Source organism: Vulpes lagopus, chromosome 8 (assembly GCF_018345385.1).
Source record: "Vulpes lagopus strain Blue_001 chromosome 8, ASM1834538v1, whole genome shotgun sequence".
NCBI lineage: Eukaryota > Metazoa > Chordata > Mammalia > Carnivora > Canidae > Vulpes > Vulpes lagopus.
The window spans coordinates 63,676,886-63,704,848 of NC_054831.1; positions in this window are offsets into that span (position 1 = coordinate 63,676,886).

Sequence of the window (27,963 nt, forward strand, 5' to 3'; positions counted from 1 at the left end):
CTGTGAAATAGTCCCTCCAGGCTACCCCTCTCTTCTGTGGGTTTAAAGTGGTATGGATTCCGAGGCCTCATTAAGCGATGTGGTCGGAGTCATCGCCAGAAAAATATAAAGATAGAATGAAAGTTCTTTAAAAGTATGATCAAAATAGCTTATTGGATGCCTTACTCTACGGTTTAGGGAGGGCAGAGGAGTCCAGTCCAAGTTTCTCTACCCTTTACCTGATAGGTGCTCAGAAAATTAAGCATTTTTTAGTATGATGCTCTTGAAAAGCAACAGTACATTTCCCTCATGAAGCTAAGCATGGCTTTTGGGTTTTATGGAAACCAGGCCCTTTAAGGCTCATAATATCCGTACATTTTTGTATAACCTGTTTTGCCCTCCTTTGGTTTAATTTTCATGAAAATTTGTTATTGGTAAAACAGAATTGAGTAAGGCAGAGGCAGCCAGCCTTTAACCACCAAGAACTCTTCCTATTACCTCCCATCATAGAAAAAAGAAATGATCATTTTTTAAAAAGATTTTATTTATTTATTCATGACACACAGAGAGAGAGAGAGAGAGAGAGAGAGAGAGAGAGGCAGAGACACAGGCAGAGGGAGAAGCAGGCTCCATGCAAGGAGCCCGATGTGGGACTCAATCCTGGGACTCTGGGATCACGCCCTGGGCTGAAGGCAGGCACTAAACCGCTGAGCCACCCAGGAATCCCCAAGAAATGATCATTTATTGGTTTTCTGCTTTTTAAGTTCAGAGCATCTGATCAACAGAAGGGACAAAGTACTGCCTCATGTCGCCGATGTACTTCTTGCCTCTTGCCATGACTCATGGCATTTTAATCAGACATGGGTACTTTATAGCATGCCCATAGATGACTCTTGTTAGACTTTATGAAATATTTATTTTATTATTATTTTTTAATTTTTAATTTTTATTTTGTTTATTCATGAGAGAGACACAGAGAGCGGCAGAGACATAGGCAGAGAGAGAAGCAGGCTCCATTCAGGGAGCCCGATGTGGGATCCGATCCCAGGACTCCAGGATCACACCCTGGGCTGAAGGCAGATGCTCAACCTTTGAGCCACCCAGGTGTCCCTTTATGAAATATTTAAAATAGTCTAGGGATGCCTGGCTGGCTCAGTGTTGGTAGAGCATGTGGCTCTTGATCTTGGATTGTGAATTGGAGCTGCATGTTGGGTGTCGCGTTTACTTAAAAAAGTCTCAGGACTCCTTCACTGGCATGAAGACTCTTGACAGGCCAAGGCTTGCTGTGTTGAGTAGAGCAGAATCTGGAGAGGAGGGGAGGCTGGAGCAGCTGCTGTCCATGCTCTGGGGGCTGAGGATGCTACACACTCCCCATGAAAGATGGGGACTCTCCTGGTGCTGATCCAGGGGTAGGATGAGTTTTCCAAGAGGTGGGAAGGAAACAAGAGAGGTGCTCCAGGGAACACAAAGGTTAACAATAACAACGCTGAGATAGATATATTTCTGATCTTTCCAAAAAGCTTAAAAATGATAAAAAGAAAACCCCAAGGATAGAAGTGTGCCCTTCGTACAAGCAATAGACATGTGCTTAAAGATGGGAAGGACTATTTCTTTTTTTTCATTTTATTTATTTATTCATGAGAGACACAGAGAGAGGCAGAGACACAGGCAGAGGGAGAAGCAGGCTCCCTGTGGGCAGCCCAGTTCAGGACTCGATCCCAGCACCCTGGGATCAGGACCAGCACTGAAGGCAGATGCCAGACATTGTGTTAAGCACTTCGCGGTTTCCATACAATAGCTTAGTGTGGATCAAGCAGATTGCCCTCTTGCCTTGTCTCCCACTGACTCCTGGCCGAATGGGCGAATGCCACCGTGAAGGGGACTGGTGGCAGAAGTACAGCAACACTGACAAGTGTAGTAACGTCCATGGGAACACGTTTACCAAGATCAGGCACTAGGATTAGCCTTTTACATGAATCAGTTAATCTAATCTTGAAGACACTCTAATTACAGAGGTACTATTATGATCGTTCCCATTTTATAGCTGGGAAAACTGAGACTCAGTGACTTGCCCTTGGCCACAAAGTTAGAGAGAAGAGTAGTTGAGTCTCAAATCCCAAGTGTGTCTGACTTCAGAGCTCTTGCTTATAATAATTAGACTGGGTAAATGGGAAAGGGAAAAATGAAGAGCTGCCTTCACTAAAGCTTCCATGGAACACAGGAAGCAGAAAAAGGCAGTTCTAGTGGCTGTGGAGGTGGAGGCGTACTCATACTTAGCATGGAGTCTCAGTCCTGTAGGCCCTCCTTCTCCCACTCCTGGCCACCCATGACAGCCTGCCCTGAGCTGGCCCAGGAGAGAAGGAACATTGCTCAATAGTCTCGGAAACCAAGAAAGACAGCTTGCACTCTCTCCAACTGTCCCTTCTTCCCCAAACCTTGGAAATGTCTGGGAGGAATCTGGGAATCTGAGGGTAGGGCTGGAGCTCCTACCAAGTGAGTCACACCAAGTTCTGAGAAATATGAGATGGTGCCTATTGATTGGACACCTTTTTTACTCCTAAACTGGTAGTCCTTCCCAGGACTGACTGACATTTACAGCATATGAATAGTCTGTGTGTTTGATGGATGGGTCTGGCATCTTTTATGTAGCTATTTTCTGAGTTGGAGTTTAAGCTGCTTTAATGGGAAGACTTTACCTGTTTCTTCATGCACGATTTTGCAATGGTTGCATGAATTTCAACATCTGTTTTTTATGATGTTGCAAATATTGCTAAGAGTGAGGGATCTTCTTCACAAAGCTCTTTAATTCCAAAGGACCCTTTTCTTAACAAATCCTTGGCATATTTTTCTTAGAAATGAAGATGTTCTACAGCTATTTTTATATATTTTTAAATTTTAAAAAAGATTTTATTTATTTACTCATAAGAGACACAGAGAAAGAGGCAGAGACATAGGCAGAGGGAGAAGCAGGCTCCCAGTGGGAAGCCCGATGTGGGACTCCACCCCAGGACTTTGGGATCACAACCTGAGCCGAAGGCAGATGCTCAACCACTGAGCCACCGAGGTGCCCCTCCGTTGCTATTTTTAAATCTTTGGGTTAATAAGTATGATTACAGTGCATCAGTGCTTTTGTCTCATACTGGCACATCTTAGACTTAGTAGGTTTGAACCCCATCTAGACCATTATCTGTCATTTGACTGGCCATTAAGTAGATTGCTTTACAATCTGATCTGATTGTTATAGACTACCAGAGAAACCAGAGGAAACCACAAGTTAGGTGGTTCTTAACAGGTTTCATTGTGTCACTGCTCTAGGACTTACCGTGGCTCCCCATTGCCCTTTGGGTTCTCTGAGACTTTGTCCTACACTTTTATTCCTCTCCCTCATGCATGCAGGTTCCTTCCTGTGTGTGCTGCATTTCATGCCTCAGCCCCTGTATGCTCTGGGGCCTCTACCCCATGGGGAGCCCGTGAGGAGAAATGTGCTTCACTCTCCATAGCCAGCATGCTGTGGCAACTAAATGGAGACATGCTCAATCAATTTGTAATTAACATACCGTTCAATGGCCTGACGGGCATCACGTATTCTGAAAGCCAAAGACAGGATTTGGAATGACCATTTTCAAGGGTGAAAAGAAAAAGAAAAAAAGCTTTAAATAAGGACTGTTTACATTTGTCAGTATTTCTACCTGGGGGGAAAAAATCAACCAGAACAGAAGCAGCCTCGTGAAAAACAGCCTGTTCAAAACCACTGAGATATATTAAAATACACACCAGCACAGACGTTCTGTCACTTTAAAAATGTTTTGAATCCCTGATGCCAAGCAGGATGCTGGGGGCTTCTTGCAGCCAGCACCAAGTGTTGGGAAAACATAAAAAAACAAAAAACAAAAAAAAAAAACCTCTCTCCGTGTTGGCTCAGCCAAAATAAACATTTCATTACTCCCATAATAAAGGCAACTTCTTGATTGAGTAGATGAAATCCCAGGTAGCTAGCTTCCCAGGTTGTACCGCCGTGTAGGCAATTTTCAGAGACACCTCACATTCGTGTGAAGAATAAAGTATTGAATTCAATTGGCTGGAGGGAGCTTGAAGGAGAAAGACTGCACTGAGGGTTAGTGTACTCACTATCAGGGAATGCGATGCACGATTAAACCCAAGAACCAGCGTGCAGTGCACTAGGTGCTTACTGATGATGCCCAGATGCTTAAAATTAAACTAATTGCTGAAAATGTGAGAGGACTATGTCCAGGGGACATGCTGAAACAAAACAAAACAAAACAAAACAAAACAAAACAAAACAAAAAAACACCTCAGGCTGGTTTGTAGAATTCTTTAAAAAGAAGGAAGGAGGGAGGAAGGGAGAGAAAGGGAATGAGAGAGTAGGGGAGAAAGAGGAAAGAAGGGGGGGAACAAGAAAAAGCAATGACGGTGCCCCATTTCACTCAAGTAGCAATTACTCACACATTCCTCAGATTTTATCCTGTTTCATCCTCATCAGAACCTTGGGATCTTTTTTTTCTTTTTTTTTAAGCAAACAAAGAAATGAATACACAGATTGAATGACTTGCTCAGGATGATCTGGTAAACAGGTGAAGGAGTGGGGACCACAGCCACCGATCCCTAATGATCAAAGCCGAGAGGGCCTAGTGTGTATTGCAGAATGAACCTACATGCCTCTGTCCTGGGGTCCCTCTGCTTTCAGGTTGCTCCTTAAGCCCCCTCTGGGGTGTTTAGAGGAGATCTCTCTGAAGGCATAGACATGGACCTAATGATGCCCAGAGATCCTTGACCACATCACAGTTTACTTATGATTCTAAAAACACATGGTGAATCTCTCTGGAAACGGTCCTCTGTGCAGGAAGATGGGATTGAGCTCCATTTCTTGTCCTTGACCAATTGTCATTCCCAAATTTGGGAAAGAGCATAAAAGAAAAGAAACAGATGTTTGCTGATGGTCTCTCTTCCTAGGGAGATCTCACTGCTTGACAACCAGGGGCCCTCCCCCAGGCTCTGCAGACCCCATGGGAAGCCCAGTCATAGAGAGAGAGAGAGAGCTCTGAATATAGGTGACTTCTTCCAGGGGTCTGTAGCAGAGCCTCCCCATCCCCCAATCTTTTGGGCTCCAAACTCAGTTGGCATCTACACCTTTCAGTCCCTTAAGGTAAGCAGAGGATGGAGGCTCTTTGAGGGTGTGGGATGGCTGGGAAGGATCTTTGAGGTGGGTTTCTCTCTCTGATACTCAGATCATCTCCTGAAGGAAACCTGCTGCCATTTTTGACTCTGCAATTATTTAATATGGTGACGAGTTGCCGTAGCAACATGATTTCTGCATCAGGTTGACATAAATTCATGCTTGCCTGGTTTGAAAAGAAAAATTGGACATTCGATCTCCATCAGAGAATATATACATAGAAACAGAGAGTAGCTACGAATCCTGACCTTACTATTATTTTTTAACTTTCATGTACAGATTCAAAAATACACAGAAATAAAGACGAGTCTAACTAAGCTTCACATGCTTATTGCAGCTTCAACAATGATCAACATATGGCTCATCATGCTTCATTTCTATACTCCCTCCTTCTTAAGCCCCTACCCACTATAATATTTTTACATAAATCCCAGCTACCACATAATTTCATCCACAAATATTTCAGTGTGACTCTCTGAAAGATAAGGATGCTATTTTTAACAAATGATTCTCACATGAATAATAAATAAAAGAACAAAGGAAGATTTCAGAGTATAAATTCTGCCTTTCTCCTAAACCAAATTATTTAAACTGTATCTATTCCCTTTCACTAATATCTCTACTTCAGACACTATATTTTGGCTTAAAAATATAATAGAACTATTGGGATGCCTGGGTGGCTCAGTTGGTTAAGTGGCAGACTCTTGATCTCGGCTCAGGTCATGGTCTTGGGGTCCTGGGATCGAGCTCCATGTTGGGCTCCCTGCTCAGCAAGGAGTCTACCTCTCTGCTTTTCTCTTCCTCTGTCCCTCCCCACACATGAGCACACGTGCATTCTTATATATATAGAAAATAAATAAATAAATCTTTAAGAATATATAGGTAAAACAGAACTATGTAGTAGGTGAAATTCTGAGTATTTTACATGGTTTATCTCATTTAATCCTCACCCCAACCCTGTGAGATAGATGCTAATGTCCCATTTTACAGATGAGGAAGATGAGGTGCTCTGAGGTTAGTAACTGGGCCAATATCAAATTCTTAGAATGCATAAATGAGCAAATACATTGTTAGTTCCTAATCAAGTCTAATCTGACCATAGAAACAACTGTGTATTAAGTTTACAATTTGCAGCTTGTCAAGAAGTGCCTGCTTTCCTGTGCTTTACTTTTTTGTACCTACTCTTAAGACTGGACATTAAAACCTTCTTGAGCAGAAACAGATCACTATATACAGCATGCTAGGTGATGTAGGCTTATCCTCAAGACAACCACCTATCTTTATCCCCTTCAGTATATTTTCTATACATTCTGTGAAATCCTGAGCACTCCGCTTCAATGGAAGCTATCTGAGAGGAGGTGCCATGAGGTATCCACCATGCTGGATGATGTTGTCCAACTGCTCATTGGCTGTGTGATGGAGGGCAAGTAGCTGTTCTTTAGCTCCTGGTGTGAACTCTTGCCCCATCAAGACCTTGCCACATTGTATTGCAATTATCTCTATATTGGTCTGGTTTCCTTAGAGGCTCCTTGAGGCCAGGAGCCAATCGGCCATATGTTGGTTTGGCTGTTTGTTCTTTTTCTGTATCTGAGCATTGATAGTGGTAGATAGTAAGTCGAGTTTTTCTAGCTATTTTAATTCTCTGAGTTCTTCTTATTTTTCTTTCAAATCAAGGAAATAACAATGTATCTGGCAGTAATTAAACTTCAGAATAAATCAAAGCAGCTCCATAATTCAGAGAAAACAGAGATTTTTAAATCAAAGAGGCCACTATGTCTGCCCACATTGACATCATTCAATGTACCATTTTCTGATACCTTTATAGACCATAGTCTTTGGAGTTTATTGGGGGGAAAATCAACAACATAGGATCTGAAGTTTAACATTTCAGATTTTAATATTTAAGATTCTAAAGCTGAATTGTCATTACTAATGGTTATTTCAGATATGTGAGAGGTAGGCAAATATGCAGTACAGGAATTGAAAAGATACAATTAAAGTCAATATGAATTGAATGTTCATGTCTTTCCAAGTTATCCCAAAATACTTTCTTCATGTTTAATAATACAGTAAGAAGATCATCCAAATATTCTGAGACCGTTCTGGTTGTTAATATTTGCCATATTGTTCCCACATGTATTTTCCAGATCATATGCCAGACTTTGGTTTAGAAAATATAATTACCATACACAGTTTGCTATTAACAATATTAAACTTGTGCATGGTGTGACACTTGTCCTTCTTTACACAAGCTTGTACTTCTTTCTGTATTTTATTCCAGGTGACTACAAATACTGGAAGTGTCTCATCTGATGTCTGCTGGGATTATACTGAAAATGAATTTTTTAAGAACGCAACTGCGTAGTTAATGCAGTTCAAGCTGTTTCCTGAGAAACGGAAATAACCTTAGGCCAGCGCTACGTCAAAAAAATCAGAATTCTGGTCATGTGTTCTGCCCTTTCTGCTTAACATAAAAATATAGAAAGCAATTTAACATTTAACATACATGTCACTCATCACCTATTTTCTGCATTTTTTTTTTGTCAAGGAAGAGTCTATACATGGTATTTTTAATACTGAAAGTTATGTGCGTTAGCACAGCTCATCATGAAGGCATCTGAAATTCCAGTTCTGCTAACTGATGTCTCTGCTGCCATTAAGAAATTGCTTAATTTGGTGTGGGTCACTTTAACCTGTCAAAAATGGGATAATATATGAGTGCTCCCCAATGGGCAAAGGTGGTGAAGCATTGCTATAGTAAATGCTTAGGAATACAGACACGTGTCTATGTAGCAATTCAGCATTCAACAAATATTTCATAAATATTTACTCCTTGCCTAAAGAATAACCGGGGATGTGATTCCCCAGGTTTGGGGGCCTTCACTTCCTACTCTCATACCCCTTGATTCCCTCTGGAGTTCTTTCTTAATTCAAGGGAAAAATCCAGACAACTAAAGATGCATATACACAAAAAAGTACGGGATCAGCAGAAGTCACAGTGATGGCCTCATGAGTGGGCAGGAGGGGAAGCTCATCTGCTCCCTGCTCACGGGTCTGTAGGATGTATTGGTGCCAAAAAGCTTGAGAACAAAATGCAACACTCTCCCTGGATCCCCTACACCTTCAGGGTGCTCTCCCGAGCTCATCCCATGCTGGAGAGGCTCTGGCTCTCAACTCAGACCAGCAGCTTCCCAATGAGCACAACCTCCCACCAGCCTTTGGTCCCAGACCTCCTCTCGACTGGAAGAGGAGCTGGAAGGGATGTTGGCCAAGGGTAACTTTCTGCTAAATTAAATGAGACCCCTTGTCCAAAACAGCATTTAAAATTATAGTCCCTCTTGCAGTGGAGTTTTAGTGTGCTAGTTTCAGAGCCCTCTAGAGAGTTGGGTTTAACTAAGCTCATGACGCTAGAGCAAGTCGTTGACCCAGGGCCAGTCTGATTTTCCAGTCTGCAGTGTTCACCCTGCAGTCCTCTTTCAGAAACTTTTGGAGAGCTGATGGAAAAGTCAACTAAACCACAAGTCAGAAAGTGTTGCCTTCATCAGAGAGAAAAGACACCTTTTGTTGCTGCTGCCATTATATTTTCAGGAGAAGCATAGAGGCAGGTCTCAATTTTACCAAAGAAATGACACCTAAAACTTCTTTTAAAAATGTACTTATTTAGGGATGCCTGGGTGGCTCAGCAGTTGAGCGTCTGCCTTTGGCTCAGGGCATGATCCTGGAGTCCTAGGATCAAGTCCCACATAGGGCTCCCTGCATGGAGCCTGCTTCTCCCTCTGCCTGCGTCTCTGCCTCTCTCTATGTGTGCCTCTCATGAATAAATAAATAAAATCTTTTTTAAAAATTACTTATTTGACAGAGAGAGAGAGAGCAAGTAGGCAGAGCAGCAGGGAGAGAAGCAGGCTCCTGGATGAGCAGGGAGCCAGATGCAGGGCTCAATCCAGGACCTTGGAATCATGACCTGACCCAAAGGCAGACACTTAACCGAATGTGCCACTCAGGCATGCTGACACCTAAAACTTTGTATTGATTTTTACTGAACTAAGGGCCATTCCTTCAGGTATCATTTATTTTAAATGCAGGCATAATTCTCTGGACAATAGCATATCCTAGGATGGCTTGTTGGATGAACCTGACTTTGAGGAGTGAAGTAACCCAAGAGATATCAACTTATTCTAAATAAAACTGGGCCCCAAAGTAATTGAGTTATCAGTTATAGCTACATATATTGAGACTATTGTGTTGCAGGTAGTATGCTAAAGACATTAATTACATGGACTACCTAATTGAATATTTACAACAAGTAGGAAAAGTACAATTGTGGCATACAACTGGAGGTATGTCCTTGCCCAAGGTCAAGCAGCTAGCAAGAGGGAAAGCCTGGTAGGATTAAAATCCCCCATCATCCTAATGCCCAGGCGGTGCCACACTATCTCTTGGAAGCTATGAATTATTCTTTCCCTCAACACCCACCCCAGTTAGGCCATTTGAGTCAATGGGAGTGATTTCTTTGTTCATAGGTATTGGAGCTTCATATTTGGGTTAATAGTGTGCCAAGAAGAATAAACAAAGGAATTGGCAATAGCATAAACAAAGTAATGTATTTATTTTAATCCATTTTCACAATTCTTAAAACTCCTTGAGAAACTTTATGATAGTTAAACTTTTGTTTTTTAAAGATTTTTATTTATTCTTGAGAGACACACAGAGAGAGACAGAGACATACACAGAAGGAGAAGCAGGCTCCTCGCAGGGAGCCCAATGCGGTACTTGATCCCAGCACCCCGGGATCACGACCTGACCCAAAGGCAGACAACCTCTGAGCCACCCAGGCACCCCTGATACTTAAACATTTTAAGCTAAATGAGGGAACTAACTGTAATTCTGTACATCCTTTATTTTGGGAATGGAATATGTGTTCGATTTAGTTATAAAGTGACTTTCTACAGAGTGAATGCCAGTTTCTCACTGAAAACTGTAAGTCTATTTTTACAGGAAATTACCCTAACCTACAAAGATTAAGATTTGAGGAATGATCACATATAACACCCTAGAATATCTTGTAGCAGTGTTTCATGTCTCTAAGTCAGATATTGCCTCTCCACCCCATTCTCCTACTGTTTTATGTTCTCTATTCCTAGACAATAGGGATCTCAACCAGGAGATTGGTTGGCTTTTCAAATTCTTGTTTTCCTTTGGATTGAACATTTATTATACCTTCTGGAACTGGGAATTGCATATAATGACAGTGACATTCATTAGCATGTCTTTTGCTCCTCCCTTTGGGTAGATTGCTCCTCATTTGTAAGGCCACAGGGATGAGCTCCCAGCCACCGGGCATATACATGTTACTGGCCCTCCCACCTTCAGAAGCTTATAACCATCTATAGACTGGACATCTCCATTCGCCTGTCTCCTGGACACCTCAAGCTCTTGTACCTGAGATCAAATAAGAACAAGACATCTTCCTCCCCAAACCTTCCCTTTCCTCAGGATTCCCTCTTGGTCAATGGCTCCACTCCAATCCAGTCCCCCAAATGGTAACCTGGGATCTTCCTTCATGCTCTCCTCTTCCTTATTCCTCACATTCAGTTGGTAGCCAGCCTTTTACTCTCCTTCTGGAACCAAATCCCTTCTCGCCATCCATAGTCGATTCTCAGCTCGGCTCTCCTTGTTCCTCACCTGAATCAGTGCCACAGTTTTTCCTTGACACCCACATTAGTTATCTTCTCTGGGAGATGTGTCTTGCCTATCTGTACCCTTCAGTATGGGCCAGATGCCCCATCTGTTCATACAGCATTTCCTGCATCTCTATCATGACCCTTATCCTGCGAACCCTAATCATATATTAAATTTTGTATCTTGCCCAGTGCACCATATGCATCTTGAAGAGTGGGGACTGTATCTTAGTTATGAATACCATCCAGCTCCAAACAGTGTCTGGCACTCGCTTGCGACTGGCTAATGTCTGTTGAGTAAATGGTGGAGACTTTACAGTTGGTCCAGTCCTCAGTGTTTCTGGGGGAATCTTATCAGGATCTGTGTTATCACCCATCTTTTCCACCTGGGGCTTGGACAGGATGGCAAGGAGTTACATTTCATTTTCATTTGTAACTCTTTTGTGATAATGAGCAAGAACACAACAACAGCATTTAGCACAGTGTCATATCATAGGCCAGAAATAAGTGCTTCTTAAATTAAAATGGACGGGACAAAAGGGGCACACATTTAGGGATGCGCCTTTTAGGCTCTATGCAGTAACCCATCTGTTTTCTACATACCGAAAACCCAGCACATGAGTACATGATATACTACCCAGCTACACTAGCTAGTTGAAACTTAATAAAAAACTCATTTCCCCAATGCTTCTTACACGCTTCTCATTCTGAGTGTTTTGTATGTCTCCTTTAATCTTCACAATTTTATAAAGTTGGTATTATCCCCATTTTACAGTTGAAGTCACAGAGTTAAGTGACATGTTAAGGTCACCTGCAAGCCTGTGGCAGCACCAGATATGGCCTTGGCTGTCTGATTTCAGGGGTTATGTTCATTTGTCACTACTGTCTGAATCAAGGCACACACGACCCTGGCAGGCTTTACTCAGATGAGCCCTCAGCCCGTGAAGGATAGCTGCTGAAACATGATGCATAAACAGGGAGAAAACACAGTTTTGTTTCTGACATCCTTTCCAATAGTCACAGCTTATCTAAATTCAGACAAATAATTTAAAATAGCATACATGCTAAGTGCTTTACCCCTTTTGTCTTTTCTCAGCTATAATTGAACGTAGACTTCATTAGAAAGGCATTACTCCTCAAAAAACTAACATTCTTCCTCTCCGAGTTATCTTTCTGGATGATATTTGTTCATGTTATGTGGTTTGAATAGGAATTGAGATTTTTTTTAATAGTGTGTGGAAAATATATTTAAATAATTACACAGATTTTTAAATCTTCTTTTGTTGTGGTGAAATCATCTGGTTGCTGCTACCCACACTTTTTCAATAGTCTTCTACCCTCGTTGGCTTGGTTTTTTACTTGTGGGCTGGGAAAGATAACATGAATTGTGTTGGCACAAAATGGTCTGACTTTAAAAGCTGCGTTAGCCAAAAATTTCTTCGAGAGGTAGGTCCTGGAATTACTAACAGAAGTGTCTTGGGACATGAGTAGCTTCAACTAAATGTGGTCAGAAGCTCTCCACTCCACTGGGGAAGTTTGTGGGTTTCTTAAAAATAGTCATGCATGAATGGTAAATTGGAAAGGGGAGAAATAGGATTTTAAATTTTACCTTTTCTCTCTGATGTCCACTATTCTGTATTCCCAACCATAAAAATTGGATCCACTGAGGCTGCTAGCATGAAACACCACAGGAGTGAGAGGAGACTAGATTCTTTTAATTGAATGCTTTACTCACTTATTTAAAATGTATATGTCTGCATCAAGTTCTAGACTATAGAATCCATGTTTTCAATGATGTAAAACCTTTGTTTCCTTTCTCCTATTTGCTAACATCACTTAAAAATACACCTTTGGGGGTTATACCATGTGTCAAATTCTCAAGGATTTAAGAAAATGTGGAACATTTTTTTTTTTTTTTACAATTAGGAGAATCAGTGATCTATGACAAAATTGCCGAAAAACAACTCCCCCAAGAGCTGTGCATGAATGAGTGCATTAATTATTGCTTCGATATTAAGAACTTCAAAATGAAGAAACTGTGTTTAAAATTGCTAAGCCATCCCAGTAAGATTCCCAGACTGACTCATCCCCCACTTTGTCTGATTTATTAAGAAGCACGCCTAGACTATACTCTCCATAGAGAAGCAAATGTTCTCAGAGTAGGAAACAATCAGTAGCTTAAATTGTGTCCAAAAGAAGATTAGTGAGCTAAATGATCAACAACACATTAAAATAACATTAGGCTAATAGCTCTTTAACATGCTTTGGATCTGAACATTTTAAAATGTTAAGTTAAAGATGAAAGGTTGTGGGAAAGTTTTTAGAAAATTGTGTGGAAGAAGCTACATAAATCCATCTGCAATATTTGGGTGACAACATTTCCAATATAAGATTTGATGCTTACTATGCAAAGGTGGATTGTATTAGGTGTATGCAATTGTTGAAACACATAAAACCATAACATGAGGTCTCTGCTTTCCCTATTCGTAAATTATACCTCAATTTGAAAAAAATCTTCCAACTTTCAAGGTTGGAAACAAGTCTGAGAAATTGTCACTGCCTAAGGAGACATGAGGACTAAATGTAATGTGATATCCCGGATGGGATCTAAGAACAGAAAAAGGAAAAACTTAAAAATGAATAAAATCCAAATGAAGTATGGCATTTAGTTAATAATATGTCAGTATTGGTTCCTTAGCTGTGACAAATGTACCACAGTAACGTGAGATGTTAACAATAGGAGAAACTGGGAGCTGAGTGTAGGAAAACTTTGCTACTTTTCTGCAAACCTAAAACCATTCTAAAATTCTAAAAGCTTATTAAAAAAAAAAAAAAAACCAGAAACAAGCAGGATGGGGGGAGGTGGGGAATGGATAATATGGCACTTACCCAAGACACCACTGGAAGGTCAAGAAAATGAAAAAAAATATATTGGTATACAGGATCTATTTCAAGCACTAAGCGTAAATAAGCCACAAAGAGCAAGTGTTTTATCTACTGGAAATCAGTATCTATCAGATTACCCTTCTATCAGATTGACTTTCCCATGATAAAACTGAAGGTTGTTTTCATCGCCACATGTGTTCAAAGCTGGGCTCGCATTAAAAAAGGGCTGTAGACACGTAAATGACAAGGGATTGATATGAACAGTATAGCTTTTATTTTTGAGGTAGCATATTCCTCATCGTGAATTACCTAGTGTCACCATCGCGCCCCGTTTAACTCCACCATCCAGGAGTGACACACGTTCTTTATGGCGATAAATAGGAAAAAAAATCATTTCGTGTCTGCCAAAACGTTTTCTTCTCAGGTGCGAGTGCGTGTCGAGGGAGAGACGTGGAAAGAAAACTCGCTCTCAATGCCAAGCGCGTCTCTTTGTTAAATACGCCTTTATGCTATGATCCATGATCATCATCGTTAAATCCTGGCGATCCCCCTTTAACAAACCGGGAGTCTTCCTCGCCCTTGGTCGGTGTCGGTGCTAAGCAGCCCTCGGCGCGGCTGCGGGTGGGGGCGAGCGCGACCGCGCAGCCTGGCGGTGTCGCCGCATCTGGGCCTGGCGGCGGCGCGGGCCCCACGGGTGCAGCGGGGGCCCCCTGGAGGCGCACAGCTCCACCCGGGACACGCCTTGCGACGACAACGCCGTCTCTTCAGCTAACAGCTCTGGGACAGAGGCTGGTGGAGAGGCCCCGAGCCGACGTAGACCGAGATGAAGATGAGGAAGACCAGCAGGAGGAAGAGGCTGGCTGCCGCGGCGGCCACGGCGAAGAGCTCCATCCGCAGCGCAGCCTCCGCCGCCGGGACTCGCCGGCTGCCTCCGGGCGCCGCGTTGCCATGGGAACCGCGCCGGCGCCCCCGCGGAACCCCGCGTTTATGACGCGACAACCCCCCGGCCCCGCAGCCGCCCGCGCCCCCGCCCGCAGCACCCGTGCGGGGCAGGCCCTCGGGAGGCGGTGCCGCCAGCGCCGCTCGGAGCCGCGAGGTCGGGGGCGCAGCGCCGGGTGCAGGCCGGCTCGGGCCCGGCTCGCGCTGCGCCTCCTCCCCGCGGCTCCGGCGCCCCCCCCCCCCCGGGCCGGGGCTCCCCCCGCCCGGCCGGGCTCGGACCCCGACCCCCGCGGGACCCTCGCACCGAGAAAATTAGAGGCTCGACGCGCGCGTTTTTGCAGAACGTCCCCGAAGCGAGGGCCGCATTGAATGCCTCGCCCCGGCCCTGCAGGCTCCCTAAAGGGGAGCGTCAGAGACATCCACCCCGAGTCCTAATTATTGGAACATTTCCTAATACGCCGTCTGTCCCGGGAGCTAGAAACATATTGCAGGAAGGCGGTGTTTGGGTAATTAATAAAGAGGCAATAACGGGGCTTCCGAAACGCTCGCCGCCGTGGGCCTGCACCCTGCGAGGAGCTGGGCCCCGCGCCGCCGCCTCCCGAGGGTCTGCCCCTCCCGGGCACAGACCGGGTCCTGCAGGGCGCGCCCGCACCCCCCCCCCCCCCGACTCGCACCGCTCGGGGAATTAGCAGACACGCGAAGGCGGACGATTCCCACTTTACCCACTGAACTTTCTCCTCCCGGGTCGCTGGCGAAGCCACGGGCTCGGAGACGCCGGGGTCCCGCTCCTCCTGCGCCTGAAGAGTCCGCCCCCGGGGGGCAAGTCCTGTCGCTCCCAGCTATAAATATTAATAAGCTGAGAGGCTCGGCATAATTATCCCCTTTTAATTGCAACTCAACCAAAAAGCCAGCCCGCTGTCACTCGCCCCCCCCCAAGTCAGGATTGCTGGGTTTCGGTGTCAAGAGAGTCCCCGGGCTCGGGCGGGCCTTGTGTCCGCCGCCCAGCGTGGGCACCATACGCTGCGCCCCTCGGCGAGTTAAGATCACCTCCGAGCGCTTGGAGCTGACGCCTTCGGCTCTTCCCCGGCCGCCTCGCGTCCCCTGCGCTGTCCCCGCCACAGGGGACCCCGCCTCTACCCGTCCCAGACCTCCGGTTCCTAGAGCGGTCGTCTGGGGAGCTCGGCGCCAGCGGGGAGCCCTGGACCGGGCGGGATCCGCCCCGGCTTTGCCCCGAAGGCACCTGTGGCGGCCCCGCTGCGCTCGGAAGCAGCCCCGGGGGCTCCACGGCCGCGGGGCGCTCTGGCCCTCAGGTCTGGCCTACCCGGTGCCCCTCGATGTTGGGGTCCCTCCGCCCCTCCACTCGGTGCGCCCCCGGGCTCCGGGGTGCGAGGCCCAGGCGGGGCTCGTGGGCTGGTGCGGTTTGCTGCGCTCCCTCGCCACGTGCCGAAAAGCCGAGGCCCGGGAGCCGGCGAGACGTGCGCGCCTTCCCAGGCCTTGCTCGCGCGCGGGCGGGCGGCGCCGCGGGGGGTCGCTTGCAAAGCCCCGGGGGCGGCTCCCGCCTCCCGATCCGCAGGCTCCCGCGGCGCAGGCCTGCAACGGAGCGGAGGGGGGTCCCTGCTCGCTCCCTGGAGGAGGCTTTGCGGAGCCCAGGCCCCCAGGACGCTGGAGGAGGCCCGACTGCGCTCCTCCGTGGGAAGCAGCGGAGGCGAAGAGCCCGTAGGGAGGACACAGCGCCCCTGGGCTCCTTGACAAGCCCCTGCTTTCTTCGCGCGAATCTGGTCGCTCTTACTAAGGCGACATCGTAGGCCAAGGGGAGCCGCCGAATTATTTCTTGCCCGCTTCTGTTGGGCAACAAAGTGTGGGCAACAAAACAAAAAGCTTTGTGCCAACAAACAGCTGCTCCACGCAGAGAGGTGCTGGCTTGTCCACTCTCTAGGAATTATGATGATCATTTAAAAATATTAATATGTCCGTTTACTTGATACATTCCATTTAAAGTGCATCAGGAGGAAGTTTTGAAATGCAAAATAAAGATTTATGTAAAACACTCACAGCAGTTTAAATTAGTACCTATTAGATTTCAGTTAAAAATACAGGGTCTCTGGGATCCCTGGGTGGCTCAGCGGTTTAGCACTTGCCTTCCGCCCAGGGAGTGATCCTGGAGTCCCCGGATTGAGTCCCGCATCAGGCTCCCTGCATGGAGGCTGCTTCTCCCTCTGCCTGTGTTTCTGCCCCCTGACCCCTGTGTGTGTGTGTGTGTGTGTGTGTGTGTGTGTGTCATGAATAGATAAATAAAATCTTAAGAAAAAATACAGATCTGTCAGGAAGGCCCAACTAAAAGAAATTATATGCTCTGGAAGCTGAAGTGTCAGTTATCAGGCTATGGTGGTTACTGAGTTTGGTGAGTATTACTTATCCATTGAAATGACAAAACAAAAATAAATCCACCTCAGAGCTGGATACTTGGACTGTAGCTATGGACGTTGTAGGCAGTTTCTGCAAGTCCCTCCAGAGGCAAGGTCAGCTTTTTTTGCTGTCCAAATGTGTTTCCTGTAAAATTAGCATAGGCTTCACACTCTGGCAGCAAATGGTTAACTGGGTCTCAGAGCAGGGGGGACACATTCTGGTGTTCAGGGCAGGAGGTCAATGCTCCCACCATCCAGCACCCAGATCACCTGTGTGGGAAAGCAAGCTATGTATATAGTCAGTGGCCCAGGAGGAGGTGATGATGAGGGCATGGGCAGCAAGACAGGGTGCCTGGCAGTAGAAGGCATTTGGATAGGCATAGGTTTTATTTGTTGTTATTCCTGCACCCAGCAGGTGTTGAGTAAATGTTAAAAGACCCAGAAGTACATGAAGACAAAGTGGGGCTGGCCTTCTCTAAAGGGAAATTCAGCTAGAACTGCCTGGTTTATAATCAGGCCTAGAGCCTCCATGGAGTAATGTGTGCTCTATCCTACTTTTCTCTCTGCTGTGGTGGGTGGAGGCAGGCAGCGGTGGGAATGTGGGCAGATACAAAGGCCTCCTGTCCCTTAGAGCACAGGCAGGCATCTGGAAATCTGCTAGTGGGAGTATTTCTCCGATTGTCTTGGAAACTCTTTCATCTCGACCAAGAAGGGTTTCACAAGACTGGGACAGGCATTTAGAAATCATCCTTTGCTAGCGACAGCGTTGGGATCGCTCTTTCACCCATCCCGTCACACACACACTCACAAATCTGCCCTTTTTGTATTTTGTGTGAAACTTTTTTAGTCTAATAAAGATCAAAGCCATGTACCAACTTGTCTCTCCGAAACCCCACACACTGCTTTAAGTCCTTATGGCAGTAAAAGTCTGGAAGCTGTTTTTGAATTCTGCTAGCTCAGCCTCACCCTGCTCCGCCCCATATGAGGCAATGCTAGCACAGGACCCAGAAAGCTGCTGGGTCTGTCACCAGCCAGCTGAGGCTGGCCTCGAGGTGCCAGGCTGGACCAGACAAGAGCTTTGTTGAGTGATCTTCCCTCAACTCCTGGAGCTGTGACAGGAATCACAACATAACACCTTCCATTTTTGTAGGACGTTAGGACTGACAAAATTATGGCTAGTTTCTTGCAACAACTCATCATCTGCATTTATAGATGAAGAAACTGAAGTCTAGAGAGGTTAAGTGAAGGCCACATAGAGAGAATGGGCAATTTTGAGTCTTGTCCTTGGGTTCTTGCTACCACACCTGTCACTATAAGGTCAGCAGTAGACATGATGACGTCTTCCATGATGCCCTGGAATTCACATTGCTTCTCCACTCCATGGGGCAGGAGTTGGGTGCAATGCATCTCTCAGCAAACAGAGAGAGGTGCCGAACAAGAAACCGGATATGGTCCAAGCAACAGAGCCAAAGACACAAGTGGGAGCCAGGCCTTTCCACAGGACAAAGCCTTCTAGCTGGCAGATTTATGAAAGTGGAAGCCCCTCTTTATAAAGATGAAGCCAGAACAAGGGATGTCCCCCCATGATGGTCAGTCTCCATATTTCTCCTCTTCCCTCCCTTCCATTCTTGCTTGACTCCCTGGACACAGGCCTAAGCAGCCATGCTTGATTAGCAGTGCAGGTCATGGTCTGGGACAGGTTTTCCTCCTTAGAAGCTACATGATGTTGATTAGCACTAGACACTCAATGATCTCAGACCTCTAAGGCCTCCTAAATTTGATACAGCATAGACACCCAGAGGCACCTGTCATTCATGGCAATGACGATCAATCTAAGCTACACCTCTCATGCTGGTTAGGTCTTGAGAAAATGAGCAAGAATTGAATGTAGCCTTCCCCTCTTTTTTTAAAAAAAGATTTTATTTATTTATTCATGAGAGACACAGATAGAGGGAGAAGCAGGCTCCACGCAGGGAGCCCGACATGGGACTCGATCCCAGGTCTCCAGGGTCACACCCTGGGCTGAATGTGGTGCTAAGCCGCTGAGCCACCCGGGCTGCCCGTCTTCCCCTCTTCTGCTTGGATTTTCCTATTTGCTACTTTGAATTGCTCATGTCCTCAGCATGGTTGCCTGGAAAATGCTTGAGTGAGGTAGGAAGGAGTATCAGAGGAGAGAGGACGACCTCTTTGATGGGTAGCCTGGGGCTAATAAATATTTGAGGATTTAAAGATTTTTGTCAACTAGTTATGAAAATTAGTACTTAACTGCTACTCGCCAAAGCAGTGAGTCTGATTGGTAATGATAGCGGACAGTTAGGAGCACCTACTGTGTACCTGGCACTGTGATACATAAGGACTTGTTTCATCTTCGAGGCAACACTATGGGGAAGTGGCTACGACTATACTCACTTTACAGGCAAGGAAACTGAGACATAGAAATGTTCTGTACCAGTGCCAGTAAGTGGCAGAGTCGGGATTTCACTAAATTTTGTTCACCTGTGAACTAGCACAAGCCATCGATCGAACAGGTGAAGCTGGTCTCACCAAAGTTGTGTGTACTATGCCAAGCAGCTTCTTTTGGAGAGAGTAAGTCTTCACTGTCTTAGCAAGAACACATTTCAAGTTGTTTTCTCTCTGCTTTCCTTCCCCCTCCCATGCCCCCACCTTGTGTTAGAGCTGAGACTCCTGTGGTTGAGCTTAGGGAAGGTGGCAAGTGGTTAGAAATGGAAAGATTCGTTGTCATTAGTTTCCTCTTATAACCTGACTCTGTGCTACAGAGCTCTGAGTGCAGCCGGGCTGAAGCATACAAAGAAAATACCTGTTATTGGTCATTGGACATTCCACATGGCTTATGTCAATGACAGTAGTGCCTTGTACACAGATCACACTTATTTACAGTCTATATATTCATTCATGGCCTCTCGTTTTTGACATTTCCTCTTTGTGCTTGGGGCCTTATCTCTAATTGTGGAATGAAAGGCTGTGTCCCTTGTTAAAAAGATTCCAGGCTAGGCTGGCCTGGCCCACATAGAACCAAGTGACACATCGTGCCCTCTGAAGGAAGAAAATGTCAATGTGCAGCCCTCAGGATCAAAAGGAGGTGGTTTTTCCCCAGACATTGCCCTACAAGGTTTCCCTTCATTTCTACCTGCACATATCAGCTTGTTCTGTCTCCATTGTTTCTATCCTGTCCCCTCTACCAGAGTTTGGAAACCCTACTATCCACCTGCCAACCTGCAGCATAGTGCAGAGCTTCTTTCCAGCCTTTTCCATCCTGACAACTCATTCTGACATGCAGCTATGACACCCAATCCAGGATGTCAGAGTGATTTCTCCAGAAAGGGCATGTGTATTACAGGCATTCTAGCCAACTTTATTGTCTTCCTCCTTTTCCCCTTTGGCAAGATAGAAAGAGGGATGGTCACATGCAGGGCTCTTCATGTAAGTAGAAGAACCAAGTTAGGTTCCTCTGTGCGTACACCCTCTGTGGTCATTTCCCCTCCGTCACCTCTATTAAGAATACTTCTAGATGTGTGATATATATATATATATATATATATATATATATATATATATATATCCCATGCTTGTCATAGCACTGCTTTCTTATTTATCTTATTTACCTATTTTATCTTTCTCTTAAATCAGAGGAAATGAGAGAGGCAGCAGGAATAAAGTCACACAAACAATGGAATATTACTAAGCCATCAAAAAGGAAATCGTGCCGTTTGCAATGACGTGGATGGAACTAGAGCATATTATGCTAAGTGAAAGAAGTCAGTCAAGAAAGACAAAATACCACATGATCTCACTCATATGTGGAATTTAAGACAGAAAACAGATGGACATAAGGGGAGAGGGAAAGAAAAAAGGAGAGAGGGAAACAAGCTATAAGAGACTCTTAATGATAGAGAACAAACTGAGGGATGATGAAGGGGTGTTGGTGGAGGGTGGGCTGGATGGGTAATGGGTGTTAAAGAGGGCACTTGTGATGAGCACTGGGTATTGTGTGTACCACGTAAATGACGAATCACTGAATTCTACTCTAGAAACCAATATTGCACTGTATATTAACTACCAAATTTAAAAAATAGTTTTTGAGTGATGGAATACTTTTAACTTTCTGATCTCTCTTTTGTACAGGGTTGGGAATGAGATATTTGCCTTGTGCATAAGATTCAAGAGGGTGCCAAAAAACTCAGTTAATCAAGAGAAATATTTTATTTTTAAAATTTTTCTTTATTTATTCATGAAAGACACACACAGAGAGAGAGAGAGGCAGAGACATAGGCAGAAGGAGAAGCAGGTTCCTTGTGAAGAGCTCAATGTGGGACTCGATCCCAGAACCCCGGGATCACACCCTGAGTTGAAGGTAGATGCTCAACCACTGAGCCACTCAGGTGTCTCTCAAGAGAAACATTTTAATGTAATACTTTTAAAAATCAAAATTAACACCAAAAAATTAATGATGAATTAATCAACATTTTAAGTAAAAGGCAGTATCACTGACATTTCTTTTTGCCTCAAGCTGCAGGATGGCTTGTCATGGCAGTGCATTCTTATTTATCTTTCACTTAAATCGGAGGAAATGAGAGAGGCAGCAGGAATAAAGCCAACTAAAACTGATGTAATAAACCAGAGAAAGTAGATGTGAACAAAATGAAAATGAAAGTAAAATAATGCATTGAAAATATGAAAGAGAAAATGAGAGGGAGTGGCTAAATTAATATCTAAATAACTTTTCATCAATGGGAGTTAAAGCTTTTTACAGAGAACTGTTTGACTCCTAAGTTATTATTTTCTTTTCAATAATTATTAGAAACTTTGCTATAGTTCAAAGTGTTTTTAGACACATGTTTATTTCCCCTAAGACTCTGTTTTTGTTTTTGCTATTGTAACAATACTCTGTGTCTTTAGGGCACTTCTTTATTTTTCAAAGCATTCTGGTTTTGCATATTTATTTCGTTTATTCTTCTCACATCGAAAGAATTGGATAGGGTGTGTTATTCTTTCTCAGAAAATGAATTGGTGGGGTTATGGAAGAAAAAGAAAAGTTATTTTCAAATGCCAGGCACTAAGTGCTTTACGTGTTTTATTTGTTTTCCAAATAATTCTGAGTTATGGATATGATCAGTTCCTTTTTATAGGTCAAAAAACTGAAATCCAGGAGGATTAATTAATTAGCTAGTAAAATTCTCAGAATATTTCCTTAAAAAAATTGTATCATTGTTCTCATACTTTTGGTTGTTAGTAAACCTGAAAAAGAAAAGGTCAATTAGATGAAGAAGTTCTATTCTAGCTCCAAAAATTGTTTTATGCCTCCATATCTGGTCAAAGCAACTCCAAGATTTTCTCTTTACTTTTTCTGAGTAGTTTATGTGTACCTATGTCAAAATGTGTCAACTTTGAAAGGGCTATTGTGATAGAAGTGGTGTGTCCTTTAATGTAAAATACTTTGAGTTAAGTAGATGTAAATGACTGATGAGGATAGTGACTTAGTCTTTTTCTTCATCACAGAATGCATTTATTTGGCTTATTAAATACGCAGACCATATGTTAAAGTGTGGAATCATTCTCACATGGCCTAGTTCTAATATGTTACTTAATTTTATAAATAGAAATAAAACAACATTAAAATAATGTTTAATGGACCACAGTCCGCCCAACCTCACACAACTGTTTTTATTTTTGGGTGATGTGTGCACATGAATAGTTTCAATAAGAGGAAGCATATTATTTTATACTTTAGTTAACATATTATTGTTTAAACATCCCATGATTTCAACAGACTTCATACTAAGAAAATGGTCGTGCAAATTGTTCTACTGACTTGCTGCAATATATCAACCCATGCATTTGAAAAATGAAAAATTAAATTGTTTCAATTTTATGTTTTGCTCTTTAATTAATTGGTAATGATAAAGAAGTCGGCCTCTTATTCAGCACTTACTCTGTGCCAGGAAGTATGCTAGGCACTTTTAAAAGTGTATATGATTTTGCTTAAGGCTTATCCAGAAGTCCTCAAAGGTAGATTTTGATAATCTGGTTTTACAGACTTGGAAACTGAGGCATATCTTGGTGGTGGCAGATACAGGAAGGTACTGGCCGCCCTGCCCCCATGTACTTTCTGTCCCTGTAACCAACAAGGCTACCATCCCTCTACCTTTAGTCCATTATTGTTCAATTTTCAGTGAAGAAAAAATATCTTTATGATGATTCTTCCTACGTCCAGCCCTGTCACTATCTGAAGGGGTTGCAATGGTGCATCATCTTTCTAGCAGTGAAGAAGAGAGCCAGTCTTGCTTTCACTTTTTACCATTGGATGTTGTTACTTTCAAGAGAGGATACCTGGGCAGGTATAAAAGTGACAGCTGTGGGGATCCCTGGGTAGCTCAGTGGTTTAGCACCTGCCTTTGGTCCAGGGTGTGATCCTGGAGTCCCCAGGATCAAGTCCTGCATCAGGCTCCCTGCATGGAGCCTGCTTCTCCCTCTGCCTGTGTCTCTGCCTCTCTCTCTCTCTGTCTCTCACGAATAAATAAATAAAAATCTTAAAAAAAAAAAAGGTGACAGCTGGGGAGGGGGTACTGTAATGTGTATTGCTTTGATTACAAGGGAGGACAGATTTTACAGATGTTTGCAAATTTGTCTTTCCTATTATATATGAATTGTGGGTAATACAATTTGCCCATGTATGTATGGGTGTCAGGATTTTTCTTATGAATTTGAATGATCTCTATATTTTATATATAAAAATTCTTGTCTTGGGGTGACTCAGTTGGCTAAGCATCTGCCTTCAGCTCAAGTCATGATCCCAGGGTCCTGGGATGGAGCCCTGCATCCAACTCCCTGCTCCGCGGGGAGTCTGCTTCTCCCTCTCCCTCTGCCTACCGTTCTGCCTACTTGTGCACACTCTCATTCTCTCTGTGTGTGTCAAATAAATAAATAAAATCTTAAAAAAAATTCTTGTCTTTCGTGGCTGATTCAAATATCGTCCTACTCTGTGGTTGACCTTGAAATGTTTTGTAGGCTACATTTAAAAAAATAGCTTCACATTAGAGATGATTGTGCAGCACTGCCAGATGACTCGGTGGTAATTTGATTATACAGTATTATTTATCAAAACTAATTGAAGTTGATCATTTGACACTAATTGGGGGTGAATTTCCTCAACTCCAACAAGTCAAGCGCCAGCTTGCGTGGAAAATGGAACATATTTCTGCCATTTTCTATCATTGAAGTCAGAGACACAAATAGAATCATGTAACGAAAGCAAGCTTATGTAGCCTTTACATTTTTCTTGAAAAATTGTAACTTACATACATTTTAACAGAGACTGGCAGAGGCAGCTCTGATTTTTTTTTTTTAGGTTTTTACCTGTAAAAACATTTTGAAGCAAAGACTAGAAACAATATTTCATTCAGATCAACATGAGTAACCTGTGAAGGTAGATTATGTTGTTGATTCAGATTTACCCTTCACTTTTCTCTTCCTGTACTTTCCCAAAAGGGAAAAGAAAAAGTTTTCATAGTCTTGCTAGGTAATCTGCCAGGAAGCCTCTGGGGACAACGCATGACTATTCTCCCCTAATTAGAAAGGTTTTCCGAGGTGGAAATACCATACACATCTGAGTTATTTTTTCCTAACTTAAAGTGTAATCTCTGACTCTCAACCTTAACATTATGCATTTTAGCACGGATACCACACACACACGTACACGTACATGTTGAGTCCTTCAAAACCCATTCACAGAGGTTTTGTTTTGTGTTGTTTTTAAAATCTGTCCATGGGTAGTTACCAAAGCCCAGAAAACACATCCATTAGCTGGAGAGAAGTGGCATGCTTAGAAGGTGGCACTCCCTCCCCCCACCAAGTTTCCACTCCCCAGCCCTCGTGCAATGTCCCTGTTGTGTAAAGGGCCCTCCCCTGGATTGTTCTGAGTTCTCCCATGGCCCCAAGAGCCATATGGGCACCGGGGCTGTAGCCAGAGCTGGCATCATGGCAAATCAGTGCTTTGTGTGGATGCAGACAATCCCTCACTTCTTCCTTTTGAAGGGAGAACCACTTCTTCCTGGTTGCAGGAGAATATGTGTCTTTGGCCATCTTGAAAGTTTCTTGAAAGTACTGCTGCAAATATGTAGAGAACAAATCTCAGTAGAAAAAGAAGTCAGGAAAAAGAAAGCATTGGAACACCTGGGTGGCTCAGTGGTTTAGTGCCTGCCTTCAGCTCAGGGCGTGATCCCAGGGTCCTGGGATCGAGGCCCATGTCAGGCTCCCTGCAAAGAGCCTGCTTCTCCCTCTGCCTGTGTCTCTGCCTCTCTCTCTCTCTCTCTCTCTGTCTTTCGTGAATAAATAAATAAAATCTTAAAAAAAAAAAAAAAGAAAATGTTTACACAGCAGAACCCATTCCTGTTAGGTGCCAGCAGTCATGGCCCTGGGGTCCTAACAGCTGCGGTTAACGTTTGCTCATTGATTCTGCTTTTCCAGAAGAGCGGGCCGAAGCAGAGGCTTCTCATTTCTCTGAGAGACCAGCAATTTTTACCAAAGCTCTGCCACCAGCAGTGGGAGATATAGAATCTGTCGGAAGGGCTTGCTGAGGCAAAGGTCAAAAAATACAAGTGATTTCAAACAGGTTATAGTTTACTTCCAGCAGATGCTACAGAATTGTTCAAAGCATGGCAGCTTCAGAAAACAGGATAGCCTTAAACTGTGAAGTTAATTTGACCCAAGTGGTATCCAGAATACCAAGGAGTCAGTCCTGAGATAGGTTTGCTGCCGATGTTTGTGTTCGCTTTCCCTGTCTCTCTCTCTCTCTCTCTCTCTCATATTCTGATACACTGCGCTTATCAGTTATTTATCCTTTGACCTCACAGCTTCCTTCTTTTGACATTTTTACAGATACTTTTCTTCCCAAACTATGCCAATGAGGTGACTGCATGCTGAGGGCTTGAAATATCTCTATAAAACTCTCAACATTCACATATAAAAGCAACTTACACAGCTTATTTCATTTATTCATGAGAGACACACACACACAGAGGCAAAGACACAGGCAGAGGGAGAAGCAGGCTCCATGTGGGGAGCCCATCATGGGACTCGATCCCAGGACTCTGGGATCACGACCTTAGCTGAAGGCAGATGCTCAACCACTGAGCCACCTAGATGCCCCAGTTGTGGGACTCTCTTGATTACATTTTAGCTTTCCGCATTTATGGAAGAACCTCACCAGCAGTTCTTGGCAGTTTTTGTAGAAGATCCGAACTCCTCATTCATCCTCTCTAAGGTCAAGTAGAAGAGAGCATTTTCTGTTACAGGTTTTCTTCAAAACAATCAAGCTCAAGTGTCACTGGAGTATAAAATGAATGCCATCTTGATTTAATAGTAGCTTTTAAATAAGTGGAAGGACCGTTGTTTAATTAATTAATTCATTCATTCAGTAAACATTTATGGCATCCCCATGGCATGCCCCCACTGGAGAAAACCTCCAGCAGACTCACACTGTGCCATCATGGCTGCCATTTACTGAGCATATGTGGAGCTCTGTGCTAGCGATTCCACACACATAATTTTATTTAATCTTCTGAGCACCCTGCCCATTACCTAAATTTAAACATCAGGAAGCTGAGCCACATGGCTTATCACTCTCAAGCTGGTGACATTGGAGCTGCCGTTGGCCCCTTTGGCCTATCTCCAGGTTTGGGCCTAGAATCACTTTAGGTTCCTGACAGGTTCTCCTTCAAAAGAATATTGAGAATGGAATAAAGATAAGAGGGTTGAAACTGAGGAATTCAGAGAAGTGTGAACTTAAGTCACTTTATGACCTTTACTGTCAGTTTGACTATGGCTGCTAGTTTATTATTAGATCAGAGGGCACCCTGTTGTCTGTTTACTTACAAAGCCATCACCCCTTAATTTAAAATTGTATTAAATGTATTGTCTTAGGCCTCCAGTTGTCAGTCCCTGCTGGTCTCTGATACCTCTCAGTTTCCCAGGACTTAGGTAAATCTGATGCACCTCCTCCAAGGAGACTTCCCAGATCACTCAAGCCACACTCCTCTATCTCATCTTGGGACTTCCAAGCACAAGCACTTATCCTTTTCACTGAAGGCTGCTCCTCAACTATGCTCCTCTTCATGACCAGGACAGGGCCTCTCTCATACACTTCTTTGGAATCCTCTCTGGTGCCTTGTATGTGGCATGTTCCTAATAAATATTTGCTAAAATGTAGGAACACCACTTACTGCTTTTGAGTAATCACGGAGGTGAAAAGGGCCGGATAGTTTCATGATGTGTTAAGTTCTCTGAGAACAGCAAGACCTTGGCAGGTAGAAAGCCTCTATGGAATAACACTGTCAGTTTGTTAATCCCCCAAAGAGGCCAGCCTGAAAGAAATGAAGTCCATGGTTCATAAAGAGCAGATAAATGTTTTATATGGAAAATAAATTAGCAAATTCACTGTCAAATTCTTAATGGCAAGGAAGCATGGAAAGTCACAGTTTAACTTCCTTAACAAACCTGTCACTGACAGCCAGATGACAGAGTCTGTCAAAGAAACCATGTGTCACTCCAGAGACAGATTGCTGTCTGACGAACAGCATTCATCCCTGGGCCTATCCCCTAAGACTGGAAGAAGAGTGAAGTCTTGTAAAAGGCACTTGTCATTTGACTGTAGTAAAGTTTCCCTTCAATTTTAAGGGTATTTTGAAGCTGTGTAGATTCCCACCTATGAAAAGAGTGCTTGTTATTGGAGTCTTTTATGGGAAGTAAAATATATTTGAAAAATCTACTTCAATTACATCATTTCATGTATTTTGGGGTTTTGCTCATGACGAACACGTTATGAGTCAGATAAAGCAGACCCAACTCATTTCTTTGTCATAAAGAC